At 43.2% G+C, this 21705-nt stretch overlaps 1 long non-coding RNA gene across 1 annotated transcript in view; it reads left to right on the top strand.

Annotated features, from left to right (window-relative positions):
• Positions 1-21705, top strand: part of LOC144825071 (uncharacterized) — a 349012-nt gene that overhangs the window by 215811 nt on the left and 111496 nt on the right. The window contains exon 2 of the long non-coding RNA XR_013609256.1: positions 18387-18496. This is a non-coding gene — a long non-coding RNA (uncharacterized LOC144825071). The remainder of the gene's footprint in view (positions 1-18386; positions 18497-21705) is intronic.

Raw genomic sequence — 21705 nt, 5'->3', positions numbered from 1 at the left:
GCAGCTCAAAACCTTCCTCTTCCCCCCATCCTGCTAATCCAGTAACTCCCAGCCTGCGTCTCACCTCTGTTTTATAGCGCCAGGAAACCCATGGTGTCAGCGCGCTCTACAAATTTCATTTAACAATAATAATAATAATCTATGAGGACAACTCTTCCTCTTCCCTGTCACTTCAACTCTGCGACTGATGCCACTTGGACACCTCGGAGAACATTTGATTGCCCACAAGCTACAGTTCCTATCAGTGCCAGCACCTCTTCTCCTTTCTGGGTATTTCGCATTTGAACCAGCATCAGTTTCTCCTTTATCCTCCCAAGATTAAATAATCCACCTCGTCCATGCAATACCTGGTGTACAGTAGGATTTCATCCATGGATTTTCTCTGTCAACTAATTAGGTGCTGTTGGATCATGAGGCTGATCTCCGGCCTCAATCCAGTCACACATTTGGACACAAATTGTCCCATATCTTTGGGGTCGAGAGTATCTAATCCACTGTACTGCTTAAAGGCTTGTAACAGCCTCTCATGGTAAGAATGTACAGACTCTTTAGGTTCCTGGGTCGTTCGATCTATCTTAACCCAATAGATGCCTTAGGGGGCTAGTTTGCACTGTAACCATGTGATCATGTGATTGTACTTCTTCATAACCAATAGTGAAGGACCATGAGTTACTGGATCCCTCTCAGGCTCAGCAGGAGGCCATTCAACAGCTATCTTAGAAGCAGAACATAGATCACTTGGAACCACAAATTCAAACAAGCTGCCTAATCAATCCAGAACACTTTCGAGATCCTAACAAGGAAGCCAACTTGCTTATACCACGCTGATATTTCTCTCTCAGCCTGGATAAATCATTTGTGAATGAGGCAATGTCAACCAGACTCCAGGGAACATAAAAATACCCTCCACAGGGCACTTCCTGTAACGCATATGCCTCAACTCACTGTGTTCCCCCTCTTGGAGGTGGTTTCTCTCCTGTCGCCTTTCTTGCGCTCTTCTTCTTTGACCATCTCTCCTCCCACTTATCCAATGTACTCTAGGCACTTATCCCTATTACCAACTCTCGGATGTGCGTCTTCAACCCCCTCACTCTCTTTTCCTCTAGCTCTTGGTCACTGTAAGTAAGCCTGTGATTTCCCTGTAAAGTCTTCATTTAAACAAATCTACTCTTTACCTCTGACCCAACTCAGACAATTTCTCATGTGCTTGTCTTGCCCTTCGGGTGACATCTTTCACTACAAACAACAGATCATCTGGCTTATAGGTCTCTATTCTGTCTAAAGATAAATTCCCACTGAAGATTTTGTCTACCTCAGCCTTCAGTCTCACCACATCGCCTATCATTCCCTTCTGCAGCCTTGATGGTACCTTGACTCGACGTACTACTCTGACTTTCCTTACTGTTATTATGGTCTCTCAACCAAGACTCCAAGTCCACAACATCTAGGACGTGCTGATTTCCAGAGGCTCTCTGACTTGTGCTTGCTTCTAGCATCGCACCACTTGGTCCTCTCACAGGAGTTTCTCACATCTGCAGATCTGAGCTAGTGCTTACCATAGGCATAGACTGTACACTACTGGAGTCAATGGCGTACTCTGGAAGGGTCAGCAGTAGTCACTTATGGGGTACTAGATTCCATAAGCATTAAAGAATAACCATTCACATTCATACTCCCTATTCTTCCCAAGTCATTTCAGCATGTATGAGCTGTCTCTGGCTGAGGCTTCCCACTGAGCTTGGATCATAAACAGGAACAACAGGATCAATGGTAATTGGTAGTCTAAGTGCTTCCGGCAACCATGAAGCAGCACTAACCCCTTTCTGTTCCATACCTCCCAAGGTAGACACTCCGGTCCCCCAACTCCTGCTTATATCCTTGCCACGACCCCTGGATCAGAACCCACTGTACCTGCTACACCTATCATGTTCTCTGCCCTTCCTGAGTCGCTCCCCCTCCCCTGATTGTGGACTATAAGGTGGAGGACGCTCGGCTAACAACCCATCCAATAAGCTCTCTTCATTATCGCTACTGTCACTTCCATTTGGCTTTGTGCTCCTATACTGAGATCATCCATCTCCTACCAGCATTGGGTACAGCCTTTCTTCCTCAATGGTATCCACTCTCCTTCTTTTAAGCTGTGCATCCCACTGTGCGTCTTGATATGCCCTCACACTTTTCCTCATTCTCCCTTGGTATTTCTCCCTCTGCTCAGCATGAGCTGCACAAATCCATGCATCTTATGCTTCAAACTGTGTTGGTCTAGGCAAAGGTCCCAGGGCAAACATTGCTCCTTTGAGCTGATTCCATACATCCAACTGAAATGAACCAAAGCGTGAAAATGACAATTCACCCTCTTTTTCAGTGACCCTATGCTAATTTTTAAGCCAAAATACAGTGTGAAGCCCACCTTTTCTCGCCATATAGTGTGCTGAAGTATCCTTGGGCAGCGCCTCTTCGTCCACTCGAATAACAACTTCCTTAGCACCCCTAAAAAGATCCTGCAACACCCTAAAACATCGCATGATTCCAATTTGCATTTTTGTTGTTCGCCACGTTATGACAGAACAGTCTTTTTCAACTGCAACTTCCCGGTGACCTCCACCCAATCTCAGCATGGCATTACACCAACCGACCTATCATAGCGCGACACCATCCGACATCACTCTCACTCCTTGCAGCGGCTCACCCTCCTTCACAACGTGTTCGTACGCATTCACTCACACAATCATCTTAAATCCGTAATTGTCTGCCATTTAAAAAGGATCAATAGAATTCAAAACCATTCACGCTCGATGACGCTCAATGAGTTAAGATCACCCGTATCATTATAGTTAGCCCATGTACACAAGGTCTTATAGACGATTCCCATACATCCCATTCACACAAAATTCTCTTTCTTAGTTGGAACTGCGGCGGACGTCTCATGACAATTCTTCAATTCTTTGGCCAGACAATCACAATCTCAGTGTCTTCTATACCTTTTAATATCCCAGGATCTTAGGTCACTTCAGGACCTGCAGCTCAAATCTCAAACCTAGAACCACGACTGGCCTGAAACAATATATTCACTCGACTCTTACTCCCAACTCCGCAAGACATTACACAATTAAATAATTCCCACAATCTAACACACTGCATACACCCAGTTATTACTCACTCCTCCTTCCGCCACTGATCACGCCGCACCATCAAACTCGATCAGTCTCTGCCAAATTCTGTCACCTTCTGTTCTCGATCATTGGACTCTAGTTTGGGATTTGGGGTGCTAGGTTCCACCTATGCTAGGTTATTTCTAGGTTTTCCCCTTAATTCATGTACAAACCATCCTCTCTGCTACCAACTGAAATGGTCGGACCCATAAGTTCCAGACCTGTTGCAGAGTCATTCAATTTCACAGCATGAAAGTATAAAGGGGCGAAAGGTCATTAAGGAAACAATCAATTCAGCAATAATCCTTCTTGATATATTATAACCCACTCACAACTACTTACGTTAGTTAAGTTTATTACAAGGCCAAATATAACTGAACATAAAGGCACCTCAATAGGAGAGTATATAGATACAAAGAAATTGGCATAATGGCCAAATCTGCTCATCCAGTTTAGACGGTGCAGCATAAACATCACAATTAGCTCAAGTAGTAGGATACAGAAAATCAGGAAGCATGAGCCTGAATTTCCCTACATCGAGGGTTGGTGAGTGAAAAGCACTAAATCTATCCCAACTGCAGCACTAAGGTGACATCCCTATATAAGCATTTTCAAAAGGGAAGATTAAAGGTGTCAGTGCGTTGAATTTTCCTAAGAAGTGTCTCCACCATCAATAGGTCAAGTATCATAAAGCTACCATCACAAAGACAGAGCTCGATCTAGGATGCTCTCTCTCTGAAGGCAAGAAAGAAGAGGCGCACTATCCTTAATTTTAACAACTAATTATCCACAGGAAGCATTTCCATGATTCAATTTGAATCACACCACCCACTGTAGGTACAGCCCTGAAAGTATTTTTCCACGATGTCGACCATTTACCTTGGTTGCAACAGTTTGTTCTTGGTTCCCAGGCCTTCTCCTGGTGGGAAACGTCCTTTATCGACTCAAGTCACACGATTGTAACTTCTTCTCTCCGTGCCTAAATAGCAAAAGAGCGTTTCTTTGTCTGCAACACAAATGTAAGAAAAAAGATTTTACAGCACACATGAAATTCAAACTGTTAATTCTAAAGCGAGGGTTTTCAGGGACTTGCATTTCAGGCCTATGAATATCAGCTAACATAAGGAAACACCATGGAAGTTTTACGATTTCACATAACATTAATGCAATTTCAACTAATACATTTATCTATGCTTGAAATAACATAATTAATAAAACCCATTAGTACTTGTATAATTGTCAGTGCACTACATAAATTCTTCACCTTAATGTTTTCTGTTAGTTACATTCATTTTCTATGTTAATTCTTCATGCGACTTGTCAATGACCTAAAGTAAGTCACATATTCATGTTGATACATTTTCACAATGTTCTCATTCTCTCATTAATAGAGCAAATGATTATATTCAGGTACACTCTACATGTGATTATGATGTACCCCAACAGATGAAATACGATTTAGCGACTTTGGTACTTGTTTAATGCGTGAAAGCAACGAACCACATGTCTAGAGCCGCTGACTGTTGCCTGGTTCTATTGTTAGTCAATAAGTCGTAATAAAAGGTAGAGAAATTATGTGAGGAAATGTAAGTAAGCCCAAACAATTTGTTTTCTTATAATTATGCACCATAAACATACTGAGCAAATCATTAGAATTCCTGGCCCAGATTTTGTCAATTTCCCACAGTGTGCAGAAGAATCTTCAGCACTGTTCTGGGTAAACGTCAGCAAACTTAAAAGTGCCCTATTTATAAAGAGTAATACACCAAATGATGATATCAGCCGTGCTCAGGATAACAAAAAGCCATTGTGTGCTAAAGCACAAAGGATAGGGAGTTATGCCATGTCCTTAATTTGCGCCAGTGGTTGCAGTTGGGGCCCATAGACACTTATATTTCGGGGATGGAGACCTATTTTTCCTCATCAGACTTTGATGTAGAGCACACGTACGAGAACAAAAAAGAGAAAAAAAGGAAGAGAACAATAGAAAAACAGTGACAAAGAAAGAAAGCAAGAGTGAAAAAGAATGAAAGAGTGAGATAACGGGGTGGGAGTATTTGGTGGTGGGTAAAGGAGGAATGAAGTGGAATCAAGATAACACAGCCTTGACATTTGGCACTCTGTCATTCTGTCGATAGGGCAGCAGGGGTATGAAAATAGCTTAGAGCACAAGCACTTATTCTTTTACATAATAAGCATCGGTGATGCCATGCATGAGCATCGTACTCCAGATCCCAACTCGAGCACAAATGTCAAAACAATGACAACTTCTCAAGGGTAAAATGTTTGATTCTGTGGAAATTACACATTACACAAAGGAGCAGCATACACTGTTGTGCTTGTCCCATGTTTGCTATTTGTTTCATTTGGCACTAACATTCCACACAATGCCAGGTCATGGTATTTTATTAGACGTGGCTTCGGTTAGAATCCTAGTGGTGAGGTGGTGCCTGCCCTGCTACTCCCAAATTTGCTTTAATTATCAGGAGGTTGGTACTGTGGTTACATCAACGGTAGGTACAAAATAGCTAATATAAGTGAAAGTTGATTGAAGCTTCTGTTTGTGCTGCTCTATGAAGGGACATATTGTGTCGCACACGCACTTGTACAAATATATAGTAAATCTGAGCCCTTATTTTTAAATAAAGAACTCCGAAACTTAATGTATCATATGCAGGCACCCAAATTCGATTTTTGCTTCATGCAGATAGAGAAACCAAATGTAAAGGGGTAGATGTGTGCTGTTGAACCAAACTATTGAATATTCATTCAGGCCTGCGCTCTAAACCCAACCTCTCCCACTTGATCAAGTTTTTAAATCTTGGACACAATCACATCATCTCTCCGTACATCACTTTACCTACGTGCCAAAAATAATTGTGATTAGAAATCAAAAAAGAACTACCCAGTGTTCACTAGTTCATTTCATTATTAGATGGTCATTAAAAAAAAAAAATCACATACATCTTATTATATTTGTTATTTTTTGTTGTGGGTGCATGCACGATGTTGCGCAGCACTGCATGATTCAAAGCATTGAAATGGAAGCATTGATTAAGTCTCAAGTGCTAACTGGCACATGCATCAAAAATGCTGTTTGCGATTCCTTATTACCGAAAAATAAGGATTTGCTGATAAGGAATTGCAAATCCTATGCATGTCTCAATAGCTGGATTCGTGAGAGAAGTCCAAGTACATCAAACAGAATATAGATTGGAAGATGTGTGGCCTCAATTGAAGACTGAAAAAAGAGAGCCTAAATCAGGAGCAAAAAAGACAAAATAATATTCTAGAGTCTAGTGTATAGCTTCCTCTTTTAAAATTAATAAACAAATTTAGAAAAGCTTCAACCTTCCTATTAAAATAATACATTTCGATTGTATTGTTCTATTAAGTTAGATATTTAATCATTTGTGAATTTGTTTGCTGTGTATTTGTTTCAGTATTGTGTATTGATTTGAGGTTCAAATCATAGAAATTGCTTAAGCTGAGTGCTCCAGGTTCCACTAATGTCCGAGTCAAGGGATCCCTGGATTTCAGTCATGACTCATTCACCAGGAAATTGCTCAGTGGAGGTCCACAGAAGTCAAAATGACACAAATCGCTGTTTTAGGGCAAAAAGCTGATGTGAGTACAGCACCAAAAATCTTTGCCTTGTGCCTCACCCCCTTTTTTAATGTATGCAAAGAACGCATAAAGAGGCTACTCCTATGCAAAAATCCAAGTGCCTCCAAGAGTCTGCATTGTTAGCCAAAATATCTATGAAGAATCTATTGAAAATAATGTGTTAAGGTTTTCCCACAATGGTGCAGTGCAGTGCCATTACTAGATGTTCATCTCAGACTGGGAAAAATTTCTTGTTGATTTTTTTTCTCACAAAGATTCAGTCAGCGCTTAATTTGAGCCAGTGGTTCCCGGTGCTCAGCACCAGCACTTAATTATCAACACCGGAACTTATGACAGTCTGCACCATGGTGGCAATGACTGTCTAATTCAGAGATGAGCACAACAACAGATGTTTAATAATTCAAGATACATAAAAAATGACTATTGCCAGCGCTCAAGCTATACTTATAGTTTTGAGGGACAGGAACAGTCTGAATAGTCACACTTTTTGGAGTGTGATGGTTAATAGTTGTTTTGGAAATGTCATGGGCAGCACTGGCCAGAGAAGTAAGTGTCGCAAGCTGCAGTGGCATCTTGATGATGGCCCCATCCATTCAAGCCACATGTACCTGCCTATCTTAGTGTCCTATATTTCCCACCGGGGTTATCTATGTTGATATTCAAACTTCCCCTACAAGACTCATTTCCCTTTGTGTCATTGAGGTTGATGGTCCTACACTGGAACTCCATGCCGGCGTCCATTTGTTGTTAAAGAAGACTGCACCTGACATGCTAAGGACCACCCGGTGGCCACAGATGGAAATGGAAGTGGATGTGTGTGTGCACTGGTGTGGTGGCGTGGCTACCTCCAAGAATACCTTTTCTGGAAAGTCTTATTGCCAAACAGTATCCTCCCCATGGTGCTCCACTTGTTAATCCTATCTAACTCTGTTTGAATCTCACTAGGATCGGTGAAGAGGTACAGTGCTGTGGGATTGGTCTCATTTCGGGTCACTTTCACTACCAATCTATGAAGTTCTACTCTGTTGGTTTGTATCTTTGCCCTAATCCTACCCAGGTACAGGTGGCGAAGGCATTTGTGCTTTTTCCGGGAAAGTAAAGCCTGTGTGCCTGCTGCATGTAGTATCAGCGAACAAATAAAGCATGACTCAGTGACATGGGAGCGGTCCCTATGCAATCCCTTTGCAAATGTCAGGGTGCACTTCATTTGACTAGGCAGTTCTTTGACAATACGTGGGTGTGACCATGCCCACAGTAAACAGAGGGTATAAAATTGTATAACAATACATAACGTGTGGAACATTACAGATCTTGGGGATGGATCCAGGAAAGATGTATGTGGGACTCCGGTGATTGGCAGTTTCTTTACTTTGAAAAAGTTTGAAAGAGTTCAATGCGCAACAGACTGAAAAAAGTTCAAAGTATTGGACTTGCATGCTTAGGTTATTGTTAGGATTGTGGAAGCGGTTACCAGAGAGATTGTGGACCGCTGTAAGGTTGGTCCATTTTTGTGGCCCGATTGCAGACCTGTTAGATAAGAACTGTTGCTTGTTGGTTAGGGTTTCGAAAACATTTGCATCCTTATGTACCATCATTAGTCATTCTTGGGGATTCCGGTGCTGTTCTTTTTTAAGGGTGTGCTTTTTTATTCGCACATCTTATTTGTGGGGGGCACTAGAAGGTGGCCCTGATCAGGCTATCCACTTTTTGGAGAAAAAGGGTGTTTATTCATGAGTCACCTTAAATCTTGCTTATGGGTTGTTGGTTCTCCCCCTCACTATAATAGGAAATGATAAATTAAGTGGTGGTGTTTGTGACCCTGTGGATGTTGTGGGCTCTGTAACTAATATTTACAGGTGTAGCTGGATGTATAATATCCTGGCTTTCCTAGTGAGGGAGTGCGTGGTATGCCTTTTGACCTACATATGCGTGGGGTGATGTGTAAAGAGGGTGTGTGCTGTCATTTAATGTTGTGGGCAATCACAGCGTTCTCTAGAATCATGTGTATACCCATCAAGTTCCAGCATGCTGCATGCATTAGGACCCTCCCTAATGACGCCGGGTGTCTTGACTACACCCTTTTTCTAGAGGGTTCTTTTTGGGCTAGGTTTGGGGGGGGGGGTTTGGTGGTATTTTGGGCGTTTCACTATGTTCTCATGTAATCAGGTATTTTGATTCTCGTTTACTGGATAGAGTCGGAGAGCTGTCCCATGGCCACCATGTGTTTCAGATGTGGCATTGTCCATGATTGGCCTAATTTATTCCCCTAGATGGTGTGTGTAAGGCCTTGTGTGTTGCCAGCTTGGTTGCTTGGCAGGATACCATGGTGAGCATATTTCTCAACACCTTGCATGGAGCTGTAATGTATTTTTGGGGGCTCTTTTCATCCCGGCACCCACTTTCCCCTTGACTACATTTTACCTGAGATTTTTGGGCCTTTTGTATCCGGCTGTGGCCTGAGACTTCCGACTAGTGACATGCTACCGTCGATGTTTCGGAGGGACATGACCCAACACGCTGTCTTTGGCTGTTTGGATAATCTTGAGGGAAAGGAGAAGGCAGAATGTTGCTCAATGGAGAGTCCTGTTGGAGGCCAAAACTCATTGAATGTCGCCTGATGCGGGTAATAGACTGGGATGACCAACTGTTCTGGGGAACTCGATACTGGCCCAGCAACTTGTGGTGGTTTATAAAGGGTCGAAGTATTGTTCATGCTATGGATGGTATGGGGTCTTCAGCATCCCAAGTGTGCAGCAGACTTGGCTTCTGGCACGAGAACATTGCCTTGTTTTGGAACTGAAAAAGGAGCCTCCGTTGGCCTGGAGCTTATTGGCTATGGTTGGGATCACAAGGCATGAAGGAATTCTGGTCCTGGGCTGGACGCCCAAGAATGGGATCCTTTTGTTCTACTCATAGGAACTCGTCCCAACTGGACTTGGGTGAGGGGAACTGAGTGTCTTCTTTTTTGCACTGGATTGGAAGCCACCCTGCCCTGTCATCACACTGCCCTCCCTGATGCGTGGCCAGCCAACCTCGCCCTGGGGAATCAGCAGCAGAGTGGGGCCTAGGCTCCTGTAGGCATCCAAATGTCAGACTCTACTTGGATTCACATTGACAGAGAAATAAAGATGACTTTGTCAAAATATTCCTTTGCCATATCCTTAGTGCATGCTACCTGATGATGAGGAAAGCCTTTATGCAGTACACGGAACTAAGTGAGCCTGATAGCCTGTCGATAGTGGCTCTGAGACAAAGATAACAACAATTTGCATAGATACGAGGAACAACTTGACAACGACAGGCCGTCCTTGGCCAAGCACAAGCTACACCTAATCAAGGTCCAAATTTTCCCTCATGTCTGAATTACACCTTTTATTACACCCAGGGCCTATGAGTACCATCTGTATCATGCCCAGCAGTCCAAACGGTGACCCTGCATCACACCCAGGGCAGAGCCTACCATCTGTATCACACTCAGCGGTCCAAGCGACAACCAATATTCACCTTTCTTAGCCTGCTGTCTATTGATGAAAGGTAACTTCCGCAAAATCGCCTCTGAGGCTGCCTTGTGACTGCTCAGTTCAAACACACGAATTGGGTAATATGTTAGATTTCCGTCAGTGACCGTGCACTCAGGTAAAATATTTGCAATATGCCAGATGCTGGGCACTAAGGATCAAAAGTAGTCTCTTACCTAATTAAAACAAATCAAAACATTCACCCTCATTCAAGAGATCTGGGTTAAATCCATCATTCTTTTGCTCACCATGCCACCCCAATTTAGACCTGGCCATATGCAAATCAGTCTTGACCCTATGCCTCATGGGAACAGTCCAGCCCAAAGTGCCAAGCTAGGTCCTCCCTGTACCAGAAACAAGCATCCGAGGACCGGTTTCGGTACAGACTGATTTGCATATGGCTGGGTCCAAACTGTGGTGGCATAGTGGGCAAAAGAACGATGGATTTAACCTAGATCTTTTGACTGGGGGAGAATATTTGCACTGTCAGCATTCCGTCCATCATTTGTTTGTTGTAACACTTTTTGCCGTAGGTGGGATGGGTATGCCCAGACGTGGGTCCCTTGCTCACCTTGCTCCTGGATTCAAGCTAGCCCGGCTGAAAAAGGGTGACATACCCAGAAATCGGTCTCAGGATGCCCATTTATGGTCCAGGGAGGACCTGGCCTGGCAGTTCGGGCTGGACTTTTCCCATGAGACACAGGGTCAAGACTGATTTGCTTTTGGCTGGGTCCAAACTGGGGTGGTGTAGTGGGAAAAAGAACAATGGATTTAACCCGGATCTTTTGACTGGGGGAGAATGTTTGCATTGTCAGCATTCCGTCCATCATTTCTTTGCTGTAACACTTTTTGCCCTAAGTGGGATGAGTATGCCCAGACGTGGGTCCCTTCTTCACTGTGCCACTGGATTTAGGCTAGCCTGGTTGAAGAAGGGTAACCCTGGGCGTAGTTCGTGTAGTAGTGCTATGCATAGCTACGCGAAGTGCACTTCGCACTAAGCGAGCTATGCATAGCTACGCGAACTGCAAAGTGCACTGTGCAAAATGCTGTTCGCACTGATTGCAAAGTGCTGGATGCTTACCCGCACTGAGCAATCAGTGCAAACTGCATCTTGCACAGTGCAAGCGGTAGTTTTCTGCTGCTCAAGTAGATTTCTACTCGAGCGGCAGCTTTCTCAACGTGGACTGGTAGTTTCTCATCCCGAGCAGTCGCAAGCATACTGCTGCTATTTAGAATAATGCTTTTAAAATTGCACTGAAACGGAGATCATTGTATTTTCTTGTTCACTGACCGCCATATACTGTTCCTTGGACTCCCGTAGTTCATTCCGCCAACTCCCCGGTCCACCACGGGTTTTTCCCGGTTGTTGTGGAGAGAGTGAAGGCGGTAGAGTCTTCTTCCGGGTTAGAGGACAGAGGGCGGGACTACTTGTGCCTCAGTACTGAGAGGGCTCATGAGCACGACGCGAATTGGACGCACGCTTGCCTTAGGTACGGTCGCTGATTGCTGCTATTTAGATTAATGCTTTTAAAAAAATGTACTTGTTTTCTTTTCAAATTTCACTGAATCGGAAAGCATTGTATTTTCTTGTTCACTGACCGCCATATACTGTTCCTTGGACTCCCGTAGTTCATTCCGCCAACTCCCCGATCCACCACGGGTTTTTCCCGGTTGTTGTGGAGGGGGTGAAGGTGGTACAGTCTTCTTCCGGGTTAGAGGACAGGGGGCGGGACTACTTCTGCCTCAGTACTTAGAGGGCTCATGAGTGTGACGCGCGCCAAAGGCAAGCCCGTCTGCACCTGTCTGCACCCGTCCGCACCCGTCCGCACCCGACCGGGACCAGGGGCCCCACACCTGTTTGAAATATGCCTCCTCTCAGCTACTTGCAGGGAGATCTTACTAAATTGCGACCTAAAAGCCATCAGGACTGTAAATTGCTGAACCTAGAGAATTCTTCGTTCTCCTGTCCAGGCTGCAGCTTCTCCTTCTCCCTGTGTTTGTAAAGGTTGAATGGGAGTACTCCGATGCAGAACAATGACAACTTTCATGGCAAGCATAAAGGAAACACTACGTCCAAAGAATATGGATTTTTTATTATAAATTGCAGATCGTTGTACAAACATAAAGAGGATATTCATGATCTAATAAATGACCTCCAACCTGATGCCATTTTCCTGATGGCTTAATGAGAGCTCTGGACCTGATATAGCCACTGCAATTCCGTTAAACTATACGGACGTCAGAATGGACCTTAAGAATAGAATTGGGGGAGGTATAGGCATTATTTTCAGAAAGGAGTTTACCTGCAAATGGGAGGAATTACCACAAAATAATTGTGAAGCCGGATTATTTAAACTCACTCTCACACCTCAGTTCACGCTCTCAGGGATGCTTATTTACCGGCCCCCGGGAGCAGCAGGAGCTTGGGTGGCTGCATTCCCAGACTTTATTGCCCCATATTTAGTAGAAGCCACTAACTTCTCGATTTTAAGTGACATTAACCTTCATCTGGAGGACCATATTTGCTCCACTAGTTCGACTTTTATTTCAGACCTTGAAGCTCTTAATCTAGCCTTATGTAATCTTGGCCCCACGCATAAAGCAGGACATTTGCTAGACCCCATTTTTTCCAATGTTAACAACTTAACATGTGAACCTAATATGCCTCTTCTCTGGTCAGACCATTATTTAGTTAGTTTTAAAATCAAACTGGCAATGCCTCAGAATGCTGTTCTAGCTGATGCTGATGCCACCTGGTCCAGAAATTGGAGTAGGCTTAACCTGGACAGTTTAAATACTCGATTACTGAACTCATTGCCTGACTCAGATGTGGTTAAAGTTGCAGATACAAACATAATTAATAAGTGGCTAACTGTTGCAACAGATACGATCATCCCACTAACCGAGAATAAACTAAGGTATTGCCGTCCTCCAGCTCCTTGGTTTTCTGATTCACTGAAAACCGAAAAAAGTAGATGCAAGGTGCTGGAGAGGCAATGGAGGAAACATTATGATCCAGTAGAAAAAGTGGCATATAAAGAAGCTATTAAGGCCTACCAACTAGCATGTAAGAAGGCTAAAGCAGAATTTACAAAAAATAGCATCTTGGCTGCGCAAAATAACTCTAAACTCCTCTTTAAGGTGGTACAGGATCTGGCGGGTGCAGCACTTCAACCAGAACCCCCCAAATTATCGGTAACTCAATGCAACCATTTGGCCAAATATTATAATGATAACATTGAAAAAATTGACACTGACCTTAGGACGATTGAAGAACAGAGCCCTGTACCCACGCTTACAACTTCCATTGACTTCAATGAGCTGGCAGAATCGTCCGGGAATCTACTCACCAGCTGGCAACGGCTTGACCCGACATCCTTTTTGGAGATTTTAAAGAACATTAAGTCGGGATCCCCGATGGATCCTATTCCGGTACGCATCCTAAAACAACTGGATCCACGCATATTAGACAAAATAAGGGAATTACTTAATGCCTCACTGGAGGAAGCAGTGATACCGGACACATGGAAAAACGCCATGGTCCTACCATTACTGAAGAAAGCTAATGGGGACCCAGAAGTTTTCTCTAACTTTCGCCCTGTCTCACTATTACCGGCTTTTTCCAAAATCTTGGAAAAGCACGTGAATAACCAATTGTCGGAATTTGTCAATGCCAACAATCTTTTGCACCCGTCGCAATCCGGTTTCAGAGTAGGTTACTCCACAGAATCTACACTCCTGGGAGTGACAAACGATTCGTCAGAGACTGGATGGGGGCGGCACGGTGGCACTCGTATTACTGGATGTGAGTGCCGCCTTTGATCCCATCTCTCATGCAACTCTTGTCCAGACTCTAGAATCTAAGGGTGTGGGGGGTTACGCCCTGAAATGGTTAGTGAGCTTTTTGTTGAACCGTTCCTTTCAGGTTTTCTCTAAGAAAAACAACTCTAGCACTTTGGTCTCCCTTATGGAGTACCTCAGGGGCCTATTTTAAGTCCGCTGCTTTTTAATATATATATAAGTCCTATGGCAACAATAGCAGAGGAAGCCAGACTTACTATATTTTCCTATGCAGATGACACCCAGCTTGTCTTCTCTTTATCGGCAGTTGACAAGGCTGAGGTGTCGCCCCTTTTTAATGGACTCCAGAGAATTGAAAATTGGTTGCACGCCAACAAATTGAAGCTCAACGGCGGCAAAACAGATCTTCTGATCCTGGGCAAACAAAAAAAGCTTTGGGGCCCTATGCATTGGCCAATGGAAATGGGTCCTACCCCTCAACCAGTGCAGGCTGTGCTTAACTTGGGCATCATGCTTGATGGCAAACTGTCTATGCAACAACAAGCAGTAAAGACAGCCTCAATATGCTTTGCCATTCTAAAATGGCTGAGGAAAATTCTTTGGCAGTTACCAGAAGGGGCCCAAAAGATGGTAGTCCAGGCTCTTATTGTTTCCAGACTGGACTCCGGAAACATCTTATATTTAGGAATTATTAAAGAGGTCACTCGTCAGTTTCAAGTGATCCAGAATGCCGCAGCCAGACTTCTATTTTGCCTTCCTAAAAGGACCCATATTTCGGACTACTTACGCGACCTACACTGGCTTAAGATTGGCAACCGCTCCAAATTTAAAGCTCCTTGCTTTGTGTTCAGAATTAACACAGGAATGTTTCCCAGCTATCTCTGTAAGCTGGTCCAAAAATACATCCCTTCTCGTCATCTTCGTTCATCCAATCAGGCTAAATTCGCAGTTCCCAGATTTAAACGTGTGAGGATGGGGGGGCGCTCTTTTCTCAGCTGGCCCCTGCCCTGTGGAATTCACTACCTCTTCAGCTACGGTTGGAACAGAACTATGTTAAATTCCATAGAGGCATTAAGTCATGGTTGTTCAATCAATAATTTCCTCCTGATCCCTCCTAAAAATAGCGTTGCTCCAGAGCGCCGGGAAACCTACAGGTAGCTGTTGCACTATATAAGCTTACTAAATAAATAAATAAATGAGAAACCTGACCTCCCCCCGTTGAGAATCTCGCTGGGACGTTTATTTTCCACGCTCTCGATAGGCAACTTGATGTTGTTGAACGTGAACCAGGAAAAAGATTTGCTGGGATCCATTTTGCTCACTCGCGGTTACCAACTTGCCGTTGAGGACCGCGAGCAAGCAAATAATGACTGCTGCACTACATTACGCTGTGCTACGTGCAATTCACATAGTGCAAAGTAGTGCAAACTTAGCAAACTACGCAAGCGTAGCGTAGTACTTCACCCAGGGTTAGTGACGTACCCTGAAACCGGTCCCAGGATGCTTATTGCCAATCCAGGGAGGATCTGGCCTGGCAGTTCTGGTTGGACTGTTCCCATGAGGCACAGGGTCAAGACTGATTTGCATATGGCTAGGTCCAAACTGTGGTGGCATAGTGGCAAAAAAACGATGGATTTAACCCAGATGTTTGACTGGGGGAGAATGTTGGCATTGTCAGCATTCCGTCCATCATTTGTTTGCTGTAAGCCTCTTACCTAATTGACAGCTTTTAATCAATTGCGGCATTTTCTCACCTTCTTGCTCCGCTGATGTGAATTCGTCAGCGCAGGGTCATTATCTTCGGCTGCGGTCAGGCTCAAAGCACCAATCTCTCCTATCTGGCTCACCAAAATGTTGCTCGAATATAAATTTACCTTGAAAAAACAAAGACGAGGGGTTTGGCAAAAACAGTGACAGTTGGTTGAATCAAACACTATGGCCAGGAATTAGCACAGGGACATGGGTCTCAGGACTCATTCAAAGTACAATTGTTTTGAATGTCTCTTTATACAGTTCTTGAAGCATCATAAAACAGTTCAAAGATCTTGTTTCAGGAGTGGAATGTGGGTCTTGTCACAAAGCCATAAAGTACTCCCACCTGATGAAATAATGCAGGTGGGTGATGACCTTACGTGGACACAATGAGGGCCAGTGGGTAATGTGCCCAGATGGGGAGCGTGTAAATACTGGGGGCCTCATTTATGAGGCTGTGTGTCACTTTTATGCAGTCAGTGCGTCACTTTTTGTGATGCACAAGTGGCGTAAGAAATGCGCCTTGTTGCGCCATATTTACAAAGTGACGCATCTAGGTAGATGCATCACTTTGTAAACCCCTGCGCCACATTATACATGCGTCAGGTATAATGGATGCAAGGGGGCGTTTTGACGCAAGAAAGGGTCATGGAAGTGACGCAGTGAAATCTATAAGATTTCACTGTGCCATTTCTTGGCCGCTAATGGGTCAAAATCTTACGCCTGCTTCATGGCAGGCGTAAAACTGACGCAGGCACTAACAACATGGGACTTCTCCATGTGAAAGTACACATTGCTGGAGTTGCATCACTTTTGTGACACACTCCAGCAATGCATCACTTTTGCGCCTACAGATACGTCAGAAATACTGACGTATCTGTAACTCCTTGCGACATGATGCGTCATAATATAAATATGACTCATCAATCATGACGCAAAGAGTGCGCACTGAGAAGTGACGAATCGCTGCTTTCACGCAGCGATGCGTCATTTCTCATAAATGAGGCCCTGTGTTTGTAATGTACTGTGTCCTGATTGGCTGAGTGTTCCTAACTTCACGTGACATCTAACTTTATGGTGTTTTGCAAAATGTACACCCCTCAGGCCTTGAGCATTATATTGGGGTCAGTCTCTCAGGCCCATTGTGATGTTGCTTCATATTTGTGGTACTAATATGGGTTTTTCCTGTTTGTGCGTTTGTCCTCCTGGTTACATGCCATCCCACTTGTGATCTGACAATTAGCAGCCTCAGGCCTAGGGTGCAGGGCCTACCTTACCACGTATTCCTGTTTCTGGTTGATGGAGAGGTCAGGTTGGGGATTTCGACAACAGTAATTCGGTTTTTGCTTTGTACATGCACGTATCATTGTGTACATTAACATCAATATTAACAAACACAGCTGGCGGAGCAGAGTTTATCACTCACCCCTCATTCATGCCAGTTAGATCTCTTTGCTTGTCATCTGAACTCGCAACTACCACGGTTTTACTATTGCAGACAAGACCTTTTAGGAAAAAATGCATTTCTAAAGGATAGAAGGGTTTGAACTGTACATTTCCTGCTTTATCTATGCTGTTGAGAGTAGCTCTCCAGGTAAGGAAACAGAAAGCAGAGCTAATTTTATTTTTTCCTTTGTGGATAACTCAGAGCTGATTTGCAGTACGTCTGGAATTATTCTGCCACCCCTGTATTCTCCTGCTCTTTCCAACTCTGCTCCCTGACCTTGTATGTCAGCCTACCCCATTGACCATTCAACACTGATTGTGGCTGGCAGCTTGGAGACAATAGTAAGTGCTGGGAATTTTCAAGAAAGCTCTCAACCTTATCGATAAATCGTAGTCTGATTCTAATCACAAAAGATATCAGTCAGCTTGGAACAGATGGTCTAGATGGTGCGTGCAACTGCATTTGGATCCTATGGCAACATGTTATTTTTGGAGTGCATTTCTTGCCATCTTTGGCAGACATAGCTCTTTCCTATAGGACGGACAAGCGTATTTTCATCTATTTCTTACAGATCGTATACCAGTAGCAAATAGCCCCATTGACGAACCCCCTTGTTGATTGTGAGAATTAGATATTCTTCCCTATGTCACCATGGTTCAATCTGTAATTATCTGACTCTCATAATTTGCATAACATGGGCCTGTGAATATGTATGCAATTATGGACCTAAAGTTTGATTGTCTGAAAACTCTCCTTGAGGGCTTTTCAAAACTATTCATAATATTGCTAGCCCTGTGCATTAATTAAGTAGGTTAACCTTTCTCTATATTTGTTTGACAATCTTTCAACATTCTTTTGCAGCAATATTAGTAACATCAGTGGTTGGTACAGAATCTTTGTTAATCACTAATGATTCAGATGCCAACTCTTGTTCTACACCTTCAAGCTGTTTTGATGATTTTAGATAATCCTCTCTTTTCTCCGCTAATTATATGTTTTCAAAATGTATTTTATGCCTTGCTCATGTCAGGTTGTTTTCCTTTGAAACATAAATCTGCTATTTTTTTTTTTTTTTTTTTTTGCCACCAGATAGAATGACTCCAGATGGAAACTCTCAACTCTGCCGACACAGAAAAACACCTTACTGTGCGCCCTGGAATAATTGGTTATGTGTGTGGCCTTCGAGAAGTCTCCCAGAGGTGGGTTTTTTACTAGTCCAACTCCCCTGTTCGATGTTCCTGTACCTTGTCCCGGGGAGGACCAGACCACAAACCCCTGGCTTAATCATTGGACGTTTAGTGTCTAACTGTCCGACCATTTAAGCAACGGTGCCCAAATCTTTTCCGCCTCCTCTCCACCACATTTGAGGTCTGTTTTACTAATAGCCATAATGTTCTTTAAGCATTCTGCAAACCTAGGAGGGGTTGGGGATTTCCATTCTTTGCATACCTCTCTTCTAGCGATAACAATCACATAAAATATAAACTGGGTAATATTATCTGTCAAATCATATTTTTCCAACAAACCCATCAAAATCAACCTAGGGCTACCTGTGATTGTTCTAACCAGTGCCTCTCCCAAGAAGGTACAGACTGCTAACCAGTAGTTTTTAATCTCACTACATTCTACAAAAATATGTATATCATCTGCCTCTGTATATTTACATCTAGGGCATACATGTAGTGTTCCAGAAATTTTTGAAAGCTTGGAGGGGGTCCAGTATACCCTGTATGCAGTAAACAGATGATTTCGCCTAAGATTAGCGGGTTTTATTTTTTTCTGAGAGATTGCAAAAGAATCTAACCATACCTCTAGTTGTTTCTCAGGATCTTCTCCTATTATGTTTCCCCAGAGTTTCGAGATCTCTGCCCCTTGACTATCAGTTGCCCTAATTAATGCGTTATACCACGCTGAGACCTCACCCTTCCAACCTACTGGTCTGTTTGCCAGGTCTAAAAAGTCACAATCTTCAGTTTCTGACATCCAATTTTGGCTCCCCCACCATGATGATAGCTGATAATATTTAAACCTGGCTAGAGCTCCTCCTGTTATATTAGATGAGGATACCCAGTCCATTAGTTTTTGATTCATCTGGAGATCTCCCCATCTATTTAAACCTGCCTCCCTCAGGGGGAATGAGAGTCTATCTAATAGACATTCTGGTGTTCCGGGGGAGTCCCAAATTGGTGCTGAAGAGTTATAATATGGAATTTTCCATATTTTACATGCTATTTGCCAAACTTTTAGGGCAGTTAGTAAAATTTTGAGGCGGACTTTTTTGTAGAATTTTTGGGCACCGAATTTTAACCAGAAAAATTCAAGGCCCTGAGGTAGGTCAGATAGAAGAGCTTGAAACAAACGACCATGTGACGATGCATCTAATTTATTGGCCAGGAGTCTAAATTTTTTTAAGTGAAATGCATAGCAGTAGTTAAACAAATCCGGGAGAGCCAGTCCTCCTATTTTTAGCCCTCTCCTTAGCTTCTTCCAGGCAATTCTTGGGGACTTAGATGCCCAAATAAATGAACTTATTTTCCCCTGAAGATTTAAGATATCTTTATTGTGGAATGTTAGCGGAATACTGTTGAATGGAAAGGTCACCTTTGGTAATACTACCATTTTAATTAAATTAACTCTTCCATAAATACTAAGAGGAAGATTAGACCATCTTTGAAGAAGTTTGGTAATGTCTTTCACCACGACCTGCCAAGACACTTTAGGTAGGTCTAATAGATCTTTAGTAATATGTATGCCCAAGTATCTAATCTTAATCTTTACATCAGGAATGGGGATAGGGCTATTCCAGCTCATTATATCTGTTTTATTTTTGTTGATGCCATACCCTGAAACTGCTCCGTATTCTTCTGCAAGAGTGAATAACTTTATGATCGCCTCTAATGGGTTTGTGGTATATAGTAGCAGATCATCAGCATATAGTGCAGTTTTCAGTTCCAACCCACCCATGTTGAAAGAAGAAATTGTTGGGTCAGATCTAATCACCGTAACGAAGGGCTCAATATATAAATCAAAAAGGAGAGGAGACAGGGGACAGCCCTGCCTCGTCCCTCTCGATATCTCGAACCAGTCTGACAAGACTCCGTTAACTAAAACCTTAGCTCGTGGATGACGTATAGGTTTTTAACAGCCTGTATAAAAGGTGATGGAAAACCAAACCTTATTAGAGTGTCCCACAGAAATACCCAGTTGACTTGGTCGAAAGATTTTGCGGCATCAATTGCCACGATGGTAAGTGGCAATCCCTGATATAGAGCATAATCTATTGCGCCTATAACCTGGAAGGTCAGCTCGTTAAGTTGTCGTCCTGGAATGAAGCCCCTTTGGTCAGGGTGAATAACAGTTTTAATAACTTTAGATAGTCTTTCGGCCAATATTCCAGAAAATATTTTAAGGTCCGAGTTTAAAAGAGATATGGGTCTGTATGATTCTATATTCTTTGGATCTTTGTTTGGCTTTACGATTAGGGTAATAGTGGCCTCGAACCAAGATCGTGGGATACCCCCTTTTTGCTGATAGATGTTATTAAAAAGAGTCAGTAGATGTGGAGTGATCTCGTTCTCATAATCTTTATAGATCTCTGTCGGCAGACCATCAGGGCCCGGGGCTTTATTCCTACTCATTTTCTTTAGTTGAGCTCTTATTTCCCCCTCTGTAATGTCTCTTGACAGGGTCTTCTTATCCTCTTCATTCAATTGTGGTAGTGCCCTTTGGTTCCACCACTTCTCTAGGTCTTCTGTGCCAATCTTAATGTTTTCTTGATATAGCTCCTCCATAAATCCTCTGGCTTCCTCCCTAATTTCTTCTTCCTTAAATAACTGATTTCCAGAGGCCCTTTGGGTCAGGGTGTCAATGTTATTTCTAGTCCTGTCTGCTCTTGCTTTCCACGCCAGAAGTGCCCCACATTTTTCTCCGTATTCGAAGTTTTTTAGTTTGCTGACTTCCCATCTGTCGTGAATCTGTTTATCAGTACTGGCTTTAAGACTCAGCTGCAGCTCAAAGAGTTCTTTTTCTAGTTCTGGGATCCTTTCCCTTTCCTCCAGAACTGCGTGTTGAAGCTCCAGCTCTTTCTTTTTAATAGAATCAAGGTCTTTGATTTCTATGTCTTTAATCTCTTTTCTTTTTAATCTCATTTGGGATCCCAATACACCTCTGAGGAAAGCCTTAAATGACTCCCACACTATCTGTTCTAATGCAGAGCCCGCATTAAATGAGAAATACTCCCTTATGCTATTGCAGGTTTTAACTTTCATATTATCATCTAAGAGGATTGTTCTGTCAAGGGTCCATCTGCGTTCGCTGGTAGCATTTGAAAGGTTGATGTTAAGCTGTACTACTGAGTGGTCCGAAAGGCCTACAGGAATGTGAGTAACCGAGGTCAGGGCTGGTTCCA

The sequence above is a fragment of the Lissotriton helveticus genome, chromosome 3_1 (genome assembly GCF_964261635.1).
Source record: "Lissotriton helveticus chromosome 3_1, aLisHel1.1, whole genome shotgun sequence".
Lineage (NCBI taxonomy): Eukaryota > Metazoa > Chordata > Amphibia > Caudata > Salamandridae > Lissotriton > Lissotriton helveticus.
The sequence above is the reverse complement of the archived record's forward strand: the minus strand, read 5'-3'. Positions and strand labels throughout refer to the sequence as shown.